Raw genomic sequence first — 14,422 nt, 5'->3', positions numbered from 1 at the left:
TCACCTCTCACCTCTGACGCTCCAGGGAAAACAGCCCCAGCCTTTTCAACCTCTCCCTAGAGTTCAAATCTTTCAACCTTGGCAACATCCTTGTGAATCTTTTGAGCCTTTTCAAGTTTCACAACATCCTTCCTATAGCAGGGACACCAGAATTGCGCACACTATTCCAAAAGTCTAAATAATGTCCAGTACAACCCCAACATGACCTTCCAATCCTATACTGCAATTCCTGCACTCCAAGGTCTCTTTGTTCAGCAACACTCCATTAAGTGTATAAGACCTGCCCTGACTTGCCTTTCCAAAATGCACCTCACATTTATCTAAATTAAGCTCCATCTGCCACTCCTTGGCCCATTGGCCCATCTGATCACATTCCTGTTGTATTTTGAAGTAACCTTTTTTCATTGTCCACTACACCTCCAATTTTGGTGTCCTCTGAAAACTTAGTAACTATACCTCCTATGTTCACATCCAAATCCTTTATATAAATGACCAAAAGCAGTGGACCCAGCGTCAATCACAGGCCTCCAGTTTGAACAGCAACCCTCCCACCACCACCCTCCATCTTCCATCTTTGAGCCAGTTCTGTATCCAAATCGCTAGTTCTCCCTGTATTCCACGTGACCTAAACTTGCTAACTAGTCCCCCATGAGGAACCTTGTCAAACATCTGACTGAGGTCCACATAGATCCAGTCCACCACTCTGCCCTCCTGAGTTCCCTTGGTTACGACTACAAACCAAAACTCAATCAAGTTAATGAGGCATGATTTCCCACGCACAAAGCCTTATTGACTATCCCTGATTAGTCCTTGCCCTTTCCAAATACATGTAAATCCTGTCCCTCAGGATTCCTTCCAACAACTTGCCCGCTATTGGTACAGACTTGTTACGACACGGGGTAGGTAAACTCTTCCTGCTTAATTTAAAACCAGCAACACAAGATTTATCCCATCCAGTAATTTGTAAAAATTACAGTGGCCAAGAACTAAAGTCAAAATTAACCATTTTATTTTTTAAAGTATAACGGAGAACAATGAACTAACAACTATATATAAATCTGAATGCCTTGCATTTGATTGAATGGTGTCCAATCCCCAGTGACTGCTCCGTGAAACATACAGTTCTTGTTGGTGTGACACCTCCAGGCTAAAGACTAACACCCACTCGGTATTCAACATTATCTCTTTCTACTAATGGGATACTCACCATGTTGAGGTTTCTAGTTTTTTTTTGTCAACCTCATAGACTTGTGCAGTATGGAAACAGACCATTCAGTCCAACACCTCCATGCTAACCAAATATCCTGAATTCATTTAGTCCTATTTGCTAGTACTTGGCCCATATCCCTCTATAATCTTCCTATTCATTTACCCATACCGATGCCTTTTAAATGTTGAAATTGTACCAGCCTCCATTACTTCCTCTGGCAGCTCATTCCATACATGCACCATCCTCTGTGTGAAAAAGCTGCCCCTTAGGTCCTTTCTAAATTATTTCCCCTCTCACTCTAAACCTTTGCCCTCGAGTTCTGAAACCCCGCCCCCCCCCCCCCCCCCAAACCAGGAAAAAGACCTCTAACTTATCACCTTTCTCCCCATCTCCATCCAACTATTGCGCACTCAGCTACCTTCCCCCTTCTCCCCACCCCCAGGGGGAAAAGGCTCAACACAGAAATTGTACAAGAGGGGCTCAAGAATTTTTGAGAACTTGGAATTTGAGACCAAAATGAGTGCCAAAGTTGGGACAGAAACTGGGTGGGGGGGTGGGGATGCAAGCATTTTTAAAAAAATCCCTTCATGGGATAAGGGTGTCATTAGTGAGCCCAGTATTTATTACTCATCCAGAACTGCCCAGAGAGCAATTAAGGGTCACCCACATTAGCTGTGTTTCTGGAGTCAAGTGTAGGCCAGACCAGGTGACTATGGCAACTTCCTTTCCTCAAGGGTATTGACTGATTGAGATGGACTCTGGTCATCATTAGAGTCCCATTGCCAGATACTTACTGAATTCAAATTCCACAGTCTGCAGTGGTGGGATAGAACCTGGGTCTCTGCGATTGATTGTCTAGTCATTAATAGCACTACGCCTGGGAATGTTAAGTGAGGTGTGAGTGCTTAAAAACAATGGGAAAGGATGGGATTGTGGATAGATTAAAATCGCAAATATTTCAAACATTTCTTTGGGGAACTTGGAAGTGAGGGTAGGCCGCGGAGAGAGGTTTATATATTTCAGATATCAGATACAGGTGATGCTGTCAAGGTTAGCATTTGTTACCCATCCTTAATCACCCTCACAAGGGTAAGCAGCAAGGCAACCACTGAGCCCATGTTATCATGAGTGATAATCAATTGGCAAACATTTGGAACGTGTACAGCTGCAGGTACTAGAAGCTCTGGATTTTAGCAGCAATGTCTGACCCTGCTCATTATACTCATTCAATGAGTTGCATTGGTCTCCCTGTGCAACTGGTTACACATCTCTTCTTTCCTCTCCCTGCCTCACTCCCAACTCTGCCTTTGGTGAGTAGAGTTTGCAATTGGTATTGAGATGTTTACCGTGGATGCTTTTGAGGGGAAGCATATACGGGAGACCGGAATATTTTGGTGGAGTCAAGTGTGGGAGCGTGAACATCGCTTAGATGTTCAGGGTCAAAGATTAACAGTTTCCTTGCTCTGCCTTATATTGTTTAGGGTCCAATTTCTTCCAATCTTGTACTTCCTCCTGCGTTCCCATTCTTCGGTTGTCTGATTCTGTTGTATATCTCCATTCTCTCTCCACAGCATCTTCAATAAGCCGTTTCAATTGTCTTAACCCAAGCTTTGAAATTGTCCCAACTCCCATCTATCTACAGGCATCCAAGCCTCAGAGTTGCAGAGCATGGAAACAGACCCTTTTGTCCAACCAGTCCATGCTGACCATGTTCCCAAACTAACCTAGTCCCACCTGCCTGCTTCCTGGCCCATATCCTTCAAAACCTTTCCTATTCATGTACTTATCCAAATGTCTTTTAAACATTGTAACAGAGTACATTCTCCACGTCCTCGGGAAGTTCATTCCACACATGAACACCACAAAAACAAAAAAAAGTCACCTTTTTTTTTGAAGCTCTCTCCCCTCTCCTCAAAAATATGCCTCCTGGTCAGAGTCATACCCAATCTAGTCCCACCTGCCAGCACTTGGCCCATATCCCTCCAAACCCTTCCTATTCATATACCCATCCAGATGCCTTTTAAATGTTACAATTGTACCAGCCTCCACCATTTCCTCTGGCAGCTCATTCCATACACATACCTCCCTCTGCGTGACAAAGTTGCACCTTAGGTCTCTCTTATATCTTCCCCTCTCACCCCAAACCTATGCCCTCTAGTTCTTGACTCCCCCCCCCCCCCCCCCGGGGAAAAGACCTTGTCTATTTATCCTATCCATGCCCCTCATTATTTTATAAACCTCTATAAGGTCACCCCTCAGCCTCCGATGCTCCAGCTTATTCAGCCTCTCCCAATAGCTCAAATCCTCCAACCCTGGCAATGTCCTTGTAAATCTTTTCTCAACCCCTTCAGGTTTCACAACATCCTTTCAATAGGAGGGAGAGCAGAATTACACGCAATATTCCAACAGTGGCCTAACCAATATCCTGTACAGCCGCAACATGACCTTCCATCTCCTGTACTGAATCTTCTGACCGATAAAGAAAAGCATACCAAACGCCACCTTCACTATCCTATTTACCTGTGACTCCACTTTCAGGGAGCTATGAACTTGCACTCCATGGTCTTTCTGCTCAGCAACTCTCCCTAGGACCTTACCATTAAGTCCTGCTAAGATTTGCTTTCCCAAAATGAAGGACCTCATGTTTATCCAAATCCTTGAAATCTCCCCCATCCGAGGGAAAAGTCTTTTGCTATTCACCTTCTCCAAACCCGTCATGATTTCATAAACCTCCATAAGTTGCCTGTCAGCCTTCTACAATCCAATGAAACCAGTCTCAACCTATCCAGTTGTTCATTATAACTCAAACCTTCCATACCTGCCAACATGCTGGTAAATCTTTTCTGAACGGTCTCCAGCTTGATAGTATCCTTCCTATAACTGGCTGACCCGTACATGGCACAGTACTCCAGGAGAGACCTCAGGAATGGCCGAGGAGAAAGTAAGGACTGCAGATGTTGGAGATCAGAGTCGAGAATCTAGTGCTGGAAAGCACAGCAGGTCAGGCAGCATCCGAGGAGCAGGAGGATTGATGTTTCAGGCATAAACCCTTCATCAAGAATGAGGCTTTTGGGCTGGAGGGGGCTGAGAGATAAATGGGAGGGGGTTGGGGTTGGGGGAAGGTAGCTGAGAAAGCGATAAGTGAATGGTGAGGGAGGTGGTGATAGGTCAGAGAGAGGAGTGATGGACAGGTCAGGAATGCTTTCCTTCATTGGTCAGACTATTGAGTACAGGAGTTGGGAGGTCATGTTATGGCTGTGCAGGATATTGGTTAGGCCACTGTTGGAATATTGCGTGCAATTCTGGTCTCTTTCCTATTGGAAAGATGTGAAACCTGAAGAGTTGGAGGATTTGAGCTATAGGGAGAGCTTAGGCTGTTTACTCTGGAGACTTAATACTGGAATAATGTGGGAGGAGGGGAAATGAGGAAACTGAAATCCACATTGATCCCGTGTGGTTGTAGAGTCCCAAGGTGGAATATGAGGCATTCCTCCTCCAGACGTTGGGTGGTAACAGATTGGCAGTGGAGGAGGCCCAGGACCTGCATGTCCTTGATGGGTGGGGGAGTTGAAGTGGTCAGCCACGGGTTGGTGGGTGTAGGTGTCCCAGAGATGTTCTCTGAAACGATCCGCAAGAAGGCATCCTGTCTCCCCGATGTAGAGGAGACCACATCGGGTGCAACGAATGCAGTAGATGACATTGGTCAAGGTACAGGTTACTTCTGCCGGATGTGGAAGGATCATGAGTATCCTGCACAGATCGTTCTGGTATGGCACGTGTTTCATCAACACAAATTGACTATAACGCGATTGATGAATTGTGGACACTGTTTGGATAACATGAACCTTCTGCTGAACGGGTACGGCAATTTGCTATCGTGAACTTCTACAGTGCCATTTTCCATAGTGGGTTTCCGAAACAAAATTTTCTATAGAGTAGGGTTGTAGAAGAATGCCCTCTCCAAACTCAATATGACTTCCCAAGGCTTGTACTCAAAAGACCGAGCAATGAAGGCAAGTATGCTAAATGCTGCCCTATCCATCATCTGGTTCGAACAAAGAGTTAAGGATCTGCACCCCTAGGTCCCTCTGTTCTACAACACTACCCAAGGCCCTACCATTAATTGTATAAGCCCTACCCTTGTTTGTTGAACCAAAATGCAATACCCCTCGTTTATCTCCATCTGCCAGTTTTGCTGTCGTCATTGTCATCCATTGAGATTTCAGTCCTCTCTCCTGCCCAGACTAGATAACTATAGCCATTCAGCTCAGGGCGCAGTGCTAATGCTTTAAGGGGTGCAGTGGTATTGTCCATATTTCTGAGAGGAGACCACCTCAGTTCCGATGCCATAGAGTATGAATCATAGAATCCCTTCAGTATGGAAGGCCCAACAAGTCCACACCAACCCTCTGAGTATTCCACCCAGACCCTTTCCCCCTACCCTACTACTTTACATTTATCCCTCACTAATGCACCTAACTTGAACATCCCTGAACACTCCAGGCAATTTAGCATGGACCAATCCCCCCTAACTCGTACATCTTCAAATTGTGGGAGGGAACTGGAGCACCCGGAGGAAACCCACGCAGACAGGGAGAGAATGTACAAACTCTGCACAGACAGTCACCTGAGGCTGGAATTGAACCTGGGTCCCTGGCGCTGTGCCGCCACACCAGAAGGTTGATATAGAGATTGTACAGCATGGAAAGAGACCCTTTGGTCCAACAAGTCCACACTGACCCTCTGAAGAGCGACCCACCCAGGCCCATTCCCCCTGACTAATGCACCTAGCGCTACGGGCAATTTAGCATGGCCAATTCACCTGACCTGCACATCTTTGGAATGTGGGAGGAAGCCGGAGCACCCAGAGGGAACCCACACAGACACGGGGAGAACGTGCAAACTCCACACAGACAGTTGCCTGAGGCTGGAATAGAATCTGGGACCCTGGTGCTGTGAGGCAGCAGTGCTAACCACTGAGCCACCGTGCCCCGCCTCCAACCTCTTTCTATGTCTTTCCCTCTCATTCTCAACTTATGCCCGCTAGTTCTGGACTCCCCGAACCCAGGAAAAATTCTGTCTATTTACCCTAATTCATGCCCCTCATAATTTTGTAAACCTCTATATAAGGGTCACCCCTCCGCCTCCAACGCTCCAGGGAAAACAGCCCCAGCCTGTTCAGCCTCCTCTACAAAGAAAATAGTGAAAATCTTTTGCTAATGCTTTTGAACCCCCACCTCCTTTCAAATTGAGTTTGAAAATCCAACAACTGGAGAACTTCGTAAAGGATTCTGATTGTTGTAAGTGAGAGATGCCACCAGAGGGCGATGGAATCAAGGAGGTAAATTCAAATCTGACCATATGGCCCTTTAGCTGTGACTGAGACCATGCTCTCTTTTCCAGCATCCTGCTGTGATCATCTATCTTGCTTCCTGAAGCTAAATGTTTAAAAAAAAAATTTGAGAAATTGTTCCATAGCTTTTTTGCAGATATAGCCTCCCACTATGTCGTAAATCAGGAGACGGACACTTTTAAAGAAAAACTTTGAGACTTGGCAGAAAAATCAGGAGCTTCTATTTAAAGCTGTAGACAGGGATGATTCATAAAGCTCATTTTGGTGCCAATTTAATCTCCATTAGGTCAGAGCAGTTTACAAAAATTACAGAGCTAGTCCTGAAAATGTTTTGGATGAATTTATTTTTGAAAGACTTAGACTCTTACAGAATGGAAACAGACCCTTCGATCTAACTTTGTGCAGTTTCCCAACTAGACCAGTCCCTTTTTCCCTCTGTATGGCCCATAACCCTCCAAACCTTTCCTATCCATGTCCCTGTCCAAATGTCTTTTAAATGTAACTGTACCTGCATCCACAGCTTCCTCAGGCAGTTCGTTCCACATACACACCACCCTCTATGTTTAAAAAGTTGCCCTTCGGGTCCATTGTAAGACTCTCCCACCCCCACCCCTAAGCCGATGCCCGCTAGTTTTGAACTCCCCCACCCCAGGGAAAAGACCTTTTGCCATTCACCCTATCCATGATTTTATAAACCTCGAGAAAGTCACCTCTCAAACTCCCACCCTTCAAAAAAAACCCAGCTGTTCCAACCTCTCCTTATAACTCAAGCATTCCAGTCCCAGTAACGCCCTTGTAAATTTTCCCTGAATACTCTCTCTAGTAATATCCTTCCTGTACCAGTGCACCCAAAACTACACAGTACTCCAAAAGTGGCCTCACCAACATCCTGTACAACTGCAATATGACATCCCAATACTCAATAGTCTGAGTAATGAAGGTGAGTATGCCAAATGACCTCTTCACCCTATCTACCTGTGATGCAACTTGCAACCACGGTGGCACAGTGGTTAGCACTGCTGCTTCACAGCGCCAGAGACCTGAGTTCAATTCCCACCTCGGGCAACCGTCTGTATGGAGTTTGCACATTCTCCCCATGTCATTTAGGACAGAGATGAGGAGAAACTTCTTCACCCAGAGAGTGGTGGCTGTGTGGAATGCTCTGCCCCAGAAGGCAGTGGAGCCCAGTCTCTGGATTCATTTAAGAAAGAGTTGGATAGAGCTCTCAAGGATTGTGGAATCAAGGGTTATGGAGATAAGGCAGGAACAGGATACTGATTGAGGATGATCAGCCATGATCATAATGAATGGTGGTGCAGGCTCGAAGGGCAGAATGGCCTACTCCTGCACCTATTGTCTATTGTCTGCGTGGGTTTCCTCCCACAGACCAAAAATGTGCAGGTCAGGTGAATTGGCCTTGCTAAATTGCCCGTAGTGTTAGGTGAAGGGGTAAATGTAGGGCAATGGGTCTGGGTCGGTTACTCTTCGGAGGGTCAGTGTGGACTTGTTGGGCCGAAGAGCCTGTTTCTACACTGTAAGTAATCTAGTCAATTAGGTCCCCTTGTCTCTCTGTTTAATAACACCTATTGAGTCCTGCATTGTTTAAATCTAAATAATAGGGTGAAATAGTTCTCTTATGGAATGAAACCTAAACTGCATAATCTAATACATTAAAAAGAAACTTATACAATATTGTGCTTTTCATAAGTGCCAGCTATCTGTAAGTACTTTGCACTGAAAGCAGCCATTTTTGACTGCATCCTAGTAAATCTTCCTAACTGCATCTCCAATCCAATCAACTTCCTATAATGTCCATGACTGGAACTGTATGTGTTGCGCACACTGTACTTGTAAAAAAAACTGTTCTATGTACTCTGGTACTTCCCAGCTTTTTATTCTCTCCCTCTCCCTCTCCCTCTCCCTCTCCCTCTCCCTCTCCCTCTCCCTCTCCCTCTCCCTCTCCCTCTCCCTCTCCCTCTCCCTCTCCCTCTCCCTCTCCCTCTCCCTCTCCCTCTCCCTCTCCCTCTCCCTCTCCCTCTCCCTCTCCCTCTCCCTCTCCCTCTCCCTCTCCCTCTCCCTCTCCCTCTCCCTCTCCCTCTCCCTCTCCCTCTCCCTCTCCCTCTCCCCTCTGTGTGAGACCTTGTACCCTCACCCTTTGGTCGGAGGAGACAGACAGAAAAATTGACTTCTGCCATTGAACACAGGCCTCACCGCTGTCACGTCATCACAGTAAAACACAACAAAGATCTGCAGTCACGGGAAATCTGAAACAAAGACAAAAATTGCCAGAGCAGCTCTGGTCTGGTATCGCCTACCGAGACTCCACTCTTCCAGCAGAGCTTAGTTTCTACTCCAGTGACCCTTCCAAACCAATCAATGTTGACTTCATCTTTCATTGCACTCCATGATTGCTCATGTCAAAAACAGAAGTTAACTGAAGATGTTGCCTCAAGTAATTGGATAGTCTGGCTTGATTTTCGCACTCAAGTCCTGGAGCAAGTCTTGAACCCATGACACCTGGATTCTGAGTTATGAATGCTACCCGCAGATTCACCGTCGCCTGTGTAAATACTCTTCAGGTTTGAGTTTGTCAGAATATGACGACGCTGATTAAGTTAATGCAAGTGTATGATTCTGGATTAGTGGTGCTGGAAGAGTGCTCTTTCAGCACCACTAATCCAGAATCTGGTTTCCAGCATCTGCAGTCATTACTTTTACCACGAGTGTATGATTGCCAGGCTGTTAACCCACTGCAGGTAGTTCTAGTGTAGCATACGTTTCATCAGTGCAAATTGGCTATAACCAAGACTGATGAATAGTGCAGGTTGTTTACATAACAAACTTTCTGCTGAATGGGTATAGTGGGTTTTCCATGGTGTGATTTTCTCCAGCGTGATGTTGCAGAGGAGCACAACGGTTGCATTACAGCAGAGCCAACCTGCACTCAGTGCTGCACGGTCAGATGTGCTTTCTTCCAGATGAACTATTAAAAAGTTACCCCTCGGGTCCATTGTAAGACTCCCCCCACCTCAAGCCTTAGCCGATGCCCTCTAGCTTTGAACTCTCCCACCCCAGGGGAAAGACCTTTTGCCATTTACCCCATCCATGCCCTCATGATTTTGTAAACCTCTTGTGGAAGTTAAAAAGATCATGTGTCACTCGTTTGAAGAGTAGAGCAGATCTTGCCTGGTGTCCTGGCCAATAATTGTCCCCTCAACCAACACTGGCAATTAATTATCTGATTGTTGATGTTGTTTGTCTGTGCATGAATTAGGGGGCATTAATTCACTTTTATAAACTATTTGGAGTAGTCTTTGGTTGCCCTTGATCACAGACCTAAGGGTGCAGGTACATAATTCTTTGAAGTTTGTGTCGCAAATGAACAGTGTGGCTAAAAAGACATTTAGCACACTTGCTTTCACTGTCCAGACCTTTCGGTATTGGAGTTGTGATGTCCTATACAACCTCAACATGACATTAGTGAGGCCTCTTCTGGAATACTCTGTCCAGTTCAGGTCGCCCTGTAATAGGAAGGATATTATTAGGCTGGAGAGCGTCTAGACGAGATTTACCTGGATGTTGCTGGGTGTGGGAGGTTTGGTTTCTAAAGAAAGGTTGGATAGGCTGGGACCACTTTCACTGGAGCATAGGAGGTTGAGAGGCGACCTTATCAAGGTTTATAAAATGATAAGTAGCAATAGAGTTAATGCAATTCTTTTTTCCCTAGGATGGAGAATTTCAAGACCAGGAGGCATATTTCTACAATGAGAGGAGAGATTTATTAAAAACGTGAGAGATAAGTGTTTTACACAGAGGGTGGTTCGTGTGTGCAGTGCAGTGAGGAAGTAATGGATGCGGGGACAGTTACAATGTTTAAAAGATATTTGGAAAAGGACATGAATAGGAAAGGTTTGGCCAGGAGCAGGCAGTTGGGGCTAATTTAGTTTGGGATTGTGGTCAGCATGGGCTGGTTGGACCAAAGGGTCTGTTTCTGTGCTGCGGGACTCTAAGACCTACCCTCCCTGGAGGCATGTATTAGCCTGATTTAATATGCTTATCATAGAGTAGAACACTGCAATAGTATACAGTGACATGTAAGAATGCCACACGACTAAACAGGGCCTTACTCGAAGGTAACTCTGTGCTGTGAGACTGTATGAGCAGAGAGTCGAAAAGCGTGGGGCTGGAAAAGCACAGCAGGTCAGGCAGCATCCGAGGAGCAGGAGAGTCGACATTTCGGGCATGAGCCCTTCATCTATAAACAAACGAGCTCGTCTATTTTTGCTTGAGGGACCACTTAAACACACACTCTCTCTGTGTCCCTTCCCTCGTGAATTGTGGTGTGAGGTGTTTAACCTGCAGGGAAAATACCGAAGACGCGAAGGTGCAATTGATGTTGTATGACAGCGAGTGCAGGGACTGTAGCTCTCTGTGAAAAGCCAGCACTCTGCACCCCTCTGCTTCCCCTCCTCCCAGTGAGACTGGGAATCCCCAAGATATACAGGAAGGTGTCGGCTGAGACTCCGAGCCTATCTCTGCCACCCACATAGCTCCCAGCAGCTGTCTGAAGCACAGGTAAACTTCACTCACTGCCACAACTCGCTCCCTCGAGCAAATGAAGGCACGGGGGGGATTACAAGTTTAAAAAAAACATTGCTTTTAAATTAAATGTCAACTTTAAGTATTTTCTTTTGATCACTGAAGGGGGGGAGCTGGGAGCTGCCTGAACAAATCTGTACGAACAGTTTTAATAGGAAAAGTGAGTATTCCATTTGCTGACTGATGTCCCAACTATTGTTCATTTGCCCTTCTGATTAAGTCACTTAAGAGTCCTTGAGCTGTACAGCACGAAAACAGACCCTTCTGTCCAATTGGTCCACGCCGACCAGCTATCCTAACCTAATTTAGTCCCATTTGCCAGCACTTGGCCCATATCCCTCTGAACTCTTCCTATTCATATACCCATCCAACTGTTGCAATTGTACCAGCCTCCATCACTTCCTCTGGCAGCTCATTCCATACACGCGCCACCCTCTGTGTGATGAAAGTTGCAAAGAAAATTCTAAAGGAAGAGTGCTGGTAGCTATCTGCATGAAACTAATCTTCCTCAACCTCCAAACTCTGTGGGTGACAGTGAGACTTGAACCAGTTGTGATGTTAGCTGTGACTGGATGAGAATGACAGTAAGGCCTGGTCTGATTCTTGTTTTCCCTGCACTTGTCTTTATTCCCACCCCCCCCAACCCAGATCACTGTCTCCTCTCTCTTCCCCACCAGACTCCAAAAGCTGACTGCATCCAGATCGCCAACCTCCGTCCTCAGCTGAAGTCTGTCATCTCTGCACAAACCTGCAAGTCAGACCTGAAACTTCTCATCACCTCTGTTCGCTCTCTGCTCTTCCTCTGTCACCTCACTGCACCAGCCAGCTCGTTATTTGTAAATAAACTACGTGGCAGTGTCTGCTTTATTTTTTCTACATGTGACATTCTGGAATTCCCTTGGGAATATGCCAAGGCTCTGGAATTTTGGATGAGTGATCTTTGATGGCTTCTCGCACTCTCTTTAGGCTTGCTGCTGTCTGAGACGTTAAACTCATCCAATTGTTCTCAGTCTGGCCCAAGGGATGGTTGGCCTCTTGCGGACATAGCTGCCTCGACCCCTTTGTGACAACCCACGCGTTTTATTGATACATATAGTGAAAGTGCTTGTACGTGCCTGGAAAACTGCTCCACACACTCAGACTTTCATTAACTTGTCTCTGTTAGCAACCATTCAAGGCACGATATAATTGTACATTCTTTCTTTCTGGAACATGCCATGAAATGATAGACAAAGAAGACCAAGATTGCCTCTAATGCCTTGGCTTGTCTACAAACAATTTTCTTTACTACACTTTGTGGATTCCTCTAAGAATTAGGGGATTATTTTGTGTCTTTGCCAACTGTGTTGGCGTCTATCATACTTGTGTTGGAAAAACTAAGGTTTGCACTCGCTCAATGACGGTTGACTTTGGGCATGTCGTTCGCTAGTGGCTTACGACCTCGGAAAACCTGCCGTCGAATTAGTTTGTGGAAAGCCCGACTCCTCGCTTTGGAGGTGCGTGATATTTTTCATGGCGTCCATTGAGCCTTGCAGAGTGGAGATTGGCTTCTGGATGGTTATCGAGCGGCGTTTATCTTCCCCCGCCCTTAACTCAGTTTGGCCGTCACGTCAAAGTCCCTTTCCTTTCTGGGTTGGCGAGCGACCAGGACAGCATCGGAGATGGAAGAACAGGGTCATTTTTGCCGCCTCCGAGCTGAGCGCTGCCTGGAATCAATTTCGCTGTGTACAAGGTCTTCGGATTGAGAGGTAATAATGGGTCTGATGGCTTTGAAAGCTTGAGTGGTCACACTAGCATTCAACCAGCATTGGGATCTGGGTAAGGAGCTTGGTCTCAGCTCTCTGCCTTTGGAAGTTGGACATGGCTCACCAGCTGAATAGAGATAGCACACTCCAAGATGTGGCCTGGCTTTATATTAAGGACATACGCAGCTGCTGAAAAGCCCCTTCCCCTTAGAAACCCCAGTTGGTTGGGTTTTGAAGACACGAATATCGGGCAATTGTGTTTTTCTGATTTGCTTTAGCTATTGGCTGGGGATAGGTTAGGTTTATGCTGCAGCATCATATGGAAGCTCTCCAGTTATATTTAGAAAGAACATAGAAAAGTACAACACAGAACAGGCCCTTTAGCGCACAACGTTCTGCTGAGGTTTGATCCTACTATAAAATATAATATAAAATAATATAATATGAAAACCTACACACCCCTCAACTCACTGCTCTCCATGTGCATGTCCAGCAGTCGCTTAAATGTCCCCAATGACTCTGCTTCCACTACCACTGCTGGCAACGCCATCCATGCATTCACAACTCTGTGTGAAGAACCTACCTCTGACATCTCCCTTATACCTTCCTCCTAATATCTTCAAACTATGACTCCTCGTACCAGTCAATCCTGCCCTGGGGAAAAGTCTCTGGCTATCGACTCTATCTATTCTACTCATTATCTTGTACACCTCAATCAGGTCTCCTCTCTTCCTCCTTCTCTCCAGAGAGAAAAGTCCGAGCTTATTCAACCTTTCTTCATAAGGCAAGCCCCCCAGGCAGGCCAGGCAGCATCCTGGTAAACCTTCTTTGCACTCTTTCCAAAACCTTTGTACCTTTCCTATAGTCGGGCAACCAGAACTGGACACAATGTTCCAAGTGTGGTCTCCCCAGGGACTTGTAGAGCTGTAGCAAAATCTTAAACTCAATCCCCCTGTTAATGAAAGCCAAAACACCATATGCTTTCTTAACAACCCTATCCACTTGGGTGGCGACTTTGGGTGTATGTACTTGCACACCCAGATCCCCTCTGTTCCTCCATTATTAACTATTGTCGAGTAATAGTTAATAATGGACGAGGGTATGAATGCATTTGGATCGTGGGGCTATTTTATCTGCTAATGTGCCACCATTGGGGGGGGGGGGGGGGGGCGCGATCATCTTTTGTTAATTGGTTCTCTTGCAATACCTGAACAAAGCATTGTCACGCCTGCCACGTATCCCTTCTTGTGAACCAATCAGTCAACACCTTATTGAGCCGTTGGTGATCATACAAAGAGAGACATGCATTTGCGTAGCATTTTCCAAAACCACAGCTGAGCGTGCTTTACAGCTAATCAAGTACTTTTGAAGTGTTGCCAGAATTGTAAAACATAGACACTGCAGTCAATTTGCAAGCAGTAAGCTCCCAGGAGCAGCAATGTGATAATGACCTGCTAATTTGTTGTCTTGACGTTGGTTGAGGGACAAATCTTGGCCAGGAAATCAGGGCGAGCC

This window comes from Chiloscyllium punctatum, chromosome 46 (assembly GCF_047496795.1).
Source record: "Chiloscyllium punctatum isolate Juve2018m chromosome 46, sChiPun1.3, whole genome shotgun sequence".
Classification (NCBI taxonomy): Eukaryota; Metazoa; Chordata; class Chondrichthyes; order Orectolobiformes; family Hemiscylliidae; genus Chiloscyllium; species Chiloscyllium punctatum.
This window is presented reverse-complemented; position numbering follows the sequence as displayed.